General features: G+C 55.3%; 1 pseudogene; it reads right to left on the reverse strand.

Moving 5' to 3' along the window:
- LOC137308621 (zinc finger protein 585A-like) overlaps positions 1-5,873 on the reverse strand; it is a 52,705-nt pseudogene extending 46,832 nt beyond the window's left edge.
- Between the last annotated feature and the right edge of the window lie 310 nt (positions 5,874-6,183).

Consider the following 6,183-nt stretch of genomic DNA (forward strand, 5'->3'; position numbering starts at 1 on the left):
TCCAGTGCACTCAGTGTTTCTTGATATCACATGGAGTGAATCGAATTGGCTGAAGACTGGCTTCTGTGATGGTGGGAATCTCGGGATGGGACCAAGAAAGATCATCCACTTTGTCTTCAACACAAAGCTGATTTATTTGACATTTATCCAGGATATTAAACTCCAGCCCAGTTCTAGGGGTCATTAACATCAGCAGAAACAAACCCCAACTGTCAGAATGAACATGGTTCAGTCCTGGATGTGATTAACAGCAGAATCCAACCCCTGCGGTCACATGAAGTCGCTGGTGTCTTAGCAGGGAGGACGATAGAGTGAATCCCTTCCCACACACGGAGCAGGTGAACGGCCTCTCCCCGCTGTGAACTCGCTGGTGCATCAGCAGGTGGGATGAGTGAATAAATCCCTTCCCGCACACGGAGCAGGTGAACGGCCTCTCCCCGGTGTGGAGATGTTGATGTCCAAAGAGGTGGGATGACTGATTGAATCCCTTCCCACACACGGAGCAGGTGAACGGCTTCTCCTTAGTGTGAACTCGCTGGTGTCTCACCAGGTGTTGTGACCGAGCGAATCCCTTCCCGCACTCAATGCAGGCGAACGGCTTCTCTCCAGTGTGAGTGCGTTGGTGTGTCAGCAGATCCGTTGCAGTTTTAAACCTCTTCTCACAGTCAGAACATTTAAAGGGTCTCGTGTTGGTGTGAACTCGCTGGTGTGTCAGTAGGTGGTACGAGCGAGCAAATCCCTTCCCACACACGGAGCAGGTGAACGGCCTCTCCCCGGTGTGAACTCGCTGGTGTGTCAGCAGGTCAGATGACTGAGCGAATCCCTTCCCACACACGGAGCAGGTGAACGGCCTCTCCCCGGTGTGAACTCGCTGGTGTGTCAGCAGGTGGGATGACTGAGTGAATCCCTTCCCACACAGGGAGCAGGTGAACGGCCTCTCCCCGGTGTGAACTCGCTGGTGTGTCAGCAGGTTGGATGACTGAGTGAATCCCTCTCCACACACGGAGCAGGTGAACGGCCTCTCCCCGGTGTGAGTACGTTGGTGTCTCAGTAGATCCTTTTTGCTTTTGAAACTCTTCTCACAGTCAGAACATTTAAAAGGTCTCTTATCAGTGTGAACTCGCTGGTGTGTCAGCAGGTTGTATGACCGAGTGAATCCCTTCCCACACTCGGAGCAGGTGAACGGCCTCTCCCCGGTGTGACTGTGTCGATGAGTTTCGAGCAGGGACGGGTAATTGAATCCCTTCCCACAGTCCCCACATTTCCACGGTTTCTCCGTGGTCCGGGTGTCCTTGTGTCTCTCCAGGTTGGACGATCAGTTGAAGCCTCGTCCACACACAGAACACGTGGACGGTTTCTCCCCGCTGTGAACGGTGCGATGTTTTTTCAGGCTGTGTAACTGGTTAAAGCTCTTTCCACACTCAGTGCACTGGAACACTCTCACTCGGGTGTGTGTGTCTCGGTGATTTTCCACTCACACTGAAGTTTGAAATCTTTTCCCACAAACACAACAGACAAACATTTCTCCTTCCACATTCAAAGGCCGATGATATTCAGGTCCTGATGAATCGAGGGACTGTCAGAACTTGACGTGAGGTTTGGTTTGAGTTTCCCGTCTGCAAATCCTCCCCTTCTAATACCCTGTAAAAGGAGTTTACAAAAGTCCTCACTGTAAATACAGGATAGAAATTCAGAACAGACAATTCTCGTTTCTATGGAACATTCTTTCCTCCAAAGCTGTAAATCCCCGTTCCACAATCCTCCCCCTCTCTGCGTGCTCTTTATTTAAGATTCGTTACCTAGTCTCCTCCTATTTCTTTCCTCATCTCCAAATTTCCTCTCTTCCTCTCCTTTAAGTGCTGACTCAGGCTGAGGTTCAACAACAATTTACATTGATATCGGGCATTTAATATCGTAAAACATTCTCAGACGCTTCACAGGGACGATTATCAAACAAAATCTGATACCGAGCCATATAAAGAGATATTGGGACAGGTGACCAAAAGCTTGTTCAAAGAGGTAGGTTTTAAGAAGGATCTTAAAGGAAGAGAGAGAGGCGGAGAGGTTTAGGGAGGGAATTCCAGAGCTTGGGGCCCAGGCAGCTGAAGGCACGGCCGCCAATGGTGGAGCGATGAAAATCGGAGATGCGCAAGAGACAAGAATTGGAGGAATGCAGAGATCTCGGAGTTTTGTAGGGCTGGAGGAGGTTAGGGAGATAGGGAGGGGGGTGCGAGGCCATGGAGAGATTTGAAAACAAGGATGAGAGTGTTAAAATCGAGGCATTGCCGGACTGAGCGCCAAAGTAGGCCAGCGAGCACAGGATGAACGGGACTTGGTTTGAGTTAGGATACAGGAAGCAGAGTTTTGGATGAGCTCATGTTTATGGAGGGAGCATGGTGGGAGGCCTTTTAAGGAAAGTCAGATCTTGTGAGTGTCCCTTTAATTGGAAACCGCAGTGAAGGGGAGTCACCAAAAGAGATCTCCCTCTTATTGCACTTGGACATCAAGGACCATCTGGGCCCAGAGAGAACTGGAGGATGGCTGAGAGAGATTTGACTGAAATAACAAAGCCCACTCCATCCTTACCCCATCCCACCTAAAACGGACCCCGCCCCACCATCCCTCTACAGTTTTCCCCTTTGCACTGCACCCAGGCGATCCACTGTCCCTTCAAGTGCCCGACCCTCCTCCCTCCCATCTTTAGAAGCCTGACTCTCCCCTTCTCCCTGACCCTCCCCCACTCCCTGACCCTTCCCCCTACTCCCTGACCCTCTCCCCTTCTCTGTGACCCTTCCCCCACTCCCTGACCCTCCCCCCACTCCCTGACCTTTCCCCCAACTCCCTGACCTTCCCCCAACTCCCTGACCCTCTCCCACTCCCTGACCCTCCCCCACTCCCTGACCCTTCCCCCTACTCCCTGACCCTCTCCCCTACTCTGTGACCCTTCCCCCACTCCCTGACCCTCCCCCCACTCCCTGACCCTCCCCCAACTCCCTGACCTTCCCCCAACTCCCTGACCCTCTCCCACTCCCTGACCTTTCCCCCAACTCCCTGACCCTCTCCCACTCCCTGACCTTTCTCCCCACTCCCTGACCCTCCCCCCAACTCCCTGACCTTACCCTCTCCCCTACTCCCTGACATTCCCCCCACATCCTGACCCTCCCCTACTCCCTGACCCTTCCCCCATTCCCTGACCTTCTCCCCCACTCCCTCCCTGACCCTCCCACCCACTCCCTGACCCTTCCCCTCCCCACGATGGCCTCAGGTAAATGAACCATCAGAATCCAGAAATGATTTCACCCCCGAACTATGCAGTCTCCTTTTAACAAAGAACCTTCACACTGACAGATAAAAACTGACATATTTATCTCTCTCACCCGGCTATCTCCGAGCCTGTGGTCTTGACAGCTGATTCCTCCCACTTCCTGTAAGGAATGTTTTGTCTCAACAAGCACTCATAGTTTCAATAACTATCACCTTTCTCCGTCTCTCACGGTCTAACCAGGGCAATTCCGAGGGCATTTCCCCCCCACAAGCCCCAGGGACACTGCACTCAACACCGTGGGCTCTTCTGCAAGGGCTACAGTTGCCTGTATTTGTTCTAACATCATGGTCTGGCTTTTTCTTTGTTGGACTTTCACTATGATCGTGATTTCCAAGCCCGCTCCCGGATCTCAGTCGGTGGATCACTCTCACTGGCTCTCAGCCTGAGACACACTCTCTCTTAGTCGGGCCCACTCTCCTCGTCTCTCGGACAAACACACGCCCGCTGACTTCCAGCCTGCTGCGCCCTTCCTGACTCACATTCTGTCGCGCTCTGTGGACACCGGAGAGGGCACTCCATTGGGTGGGTGGGGGGAGAAGAGCCATAACTGCTGAGTGTGATACTCTCCTCAACCAATGTGATGCCTCTACAGTCAAATATCTTGCCGAAACTCACTGTTCCGGCTCACTGAAGAGTGTCCATTTAAATGACACTGGAGATTGGGTGGAGCCTGTGGATCCGTGACCCCAGCGCGAGTCGGCACCTTCAGGAGAGGAGGGAAGAAAATGGTGAGAAACCTCCTGAGAATAAACTAATTGAGGCACGGGGACCCTGAAGCCCCGCCCACTCTTTGTTCACAGTCACGGGGACCCTGAAGCCCCGCCCACTCTTTGTTCACAGTCACGGGGACCCTGAAGCCCCGCCCACTCTTTGTTCACAGTCACGGGGACCCTGAAGCCCCGCCCACTCTTTGTTCACAGTCACTGGGACCCTGAAGCCCCGCCCACTCTTTGTTCACAGTCACTGGGACCCTGAAGCCCCGCCCACTCTTTGTTCCCGGTCACTGGGACCCTGAAGCCCCGCCCACTCTTTGTTCACAGTCACTGGGACCCTGAAGCCCCGCCCACTCTTTGTTCACAGTCACGGGGACCCTGAAGCCCCGCCCACTCTTTGTTCACAGTCACTGGGACCCTGAAGCCCCGCCCACTCTTTGTTCACCGTCACTGGGACCCTGAAGCCCCGCCCACTCTTTGTTCCCGGTCACTGGGACCCTGAAGCCCCGCCCACTCTTTGTTCCCGGTCACTGGGACCCTGAAGCCCCGCCCACTCTTTGTTCCCGGTCACTGGGACCCTGAAGCCCCGCCCACTCTTTGTTCCCAGTCACTGGGACCCTGAAGCCCCGCCCACTCTTTGTTCCCAGTCACTGGGACCCTGAAGCTCCGCCCACTCTTTGTTCACAGTCACTGGGACCCTGAAGCCCCGCCCACTCTTTGTTCCCGGTCACGGGGACCCTGAAGCCCCGCCCACTCTTTGTTCACAGTCACTGGGACCCTGAAGCCCCGCCCACTCTTTGTTCCCGGTCACGGGGACCCTGAAGCCCCGCCCACTCTTTGTTCCCTGTCACTGGGGCCCTGAAGCCCCGCCCACTCTTTGTTCCCTGTCACTGGGACCCTGAAGCCCCGCCCACTCTTTGTTCACAGTCACGGGAACCCTGAAGCCCCGCCCACTCTTTGTTCACAGTCACTGGGACCCTGAAGCCCCGCCCACTCTTTGTTCCCGGTCACGGGGACCCTGAAGCCCCGCCCACTCTTTGTTCCCTGTCACTGGGGCCCTGAAGCCCCGCCCACTCTTTATTCCCGGTCACTGGGATCCTGAAGCCCCGCCCACTCTTTGTTCCCTGTCACTGGGACCCTGAAGCCCCGCCCACTCTTTGTTCCCTGTCACTGGGACCCTGAAGCCCCGCCCACTCTTTGTTCCCGGTCACTGGGACCCTGAAGCCCCGCCCACTCTTTGTTCCCGGTCACTGGGACCCTGAAGCCCCGCCCACTCTTTGTTCCCTGTCACTGGGACCCTGAAGCCCCGCCCACTCTTTGTTCCCGGTCACTGGGACCCTGAAGCCCCGCCCACTCTTTGTTCCCCGTCACTGGGACCCTGAAGCCCCGCCCACTCTTTGCTCCTGTCCTAAGATGGCTATGCATGCGCGGTGCTACACATCCAACCGTTCCGGCCATCCTCCACCAAGATGGGGGCCAGATCCCCCCCAGTAACCCGGGCCTGTCACCGCGGAAAAAGACCCAAAGCTGCCCTCCGGCCGACCACACACTTTGGATCGTAGTCGGGCCCTGATGCCGCACTTCATATCTATCAGCCCTGCAGCAGGGCCGACCCCATTTTTATTAATTTCTAACCGTCCCGCTCGCTCACCTGCCCCCTGATCCGCCTTCGTCTGCCACCTTGTCCAGACCACACGGAGCCTCTTCCGCGCCTGCGCGCCGAGCTCCGGCGAAACGTTCTATTCCGCCATGCCTTCTGGGTAATTAAACCCATCAATGCATCACATAGAGCGGTTTCACTGGCGCGAGGCACGCTGGGTCACGGCGGCCGCCATTGAAGCGTCAGCACCCCAGAGCTCTCTCCATCGCCCTCAAAGCACTTCACAAAAGGGAAAATTCAGTTGACCAGGTCACTCATTCTTAAAGGTATCCGTGTGGTTGACAGTTAAAGGGGCAAACACTTCTCCACGTTCGGCCTCAGCTGGAGTATCGTGGACACCACCACCAATTCTGGGCACCGCACTTTAGCAAGGATGTCAAGGCCTTAAGAGAGGGTGCAGAGGAGATTTACTAGAATGGTAAATTCCAGGGATGAGGGACTTTAGTTATGTGGAGAAGTTGGGGTTGTTCTCCTTAGAGCAGAGA

This window comes from Heptranchias perlo, unplaced genomic scaffold, assembly GCF_035084215.1.
Source record: "Heptranchias perlo isolate sHepPer1 unplaced genomic scaffold, sHepPer1.hap1 HAP1_SCAFFOLD_134, whole genome shotgun sequence".
Classification (NCBI taxonomy): Eukaryota; Metazoa; Chordata; class Chondrichthyes; order Hexanchiformes; family Hexanchidae; genus Heptranchias; species Heptranchias perlo.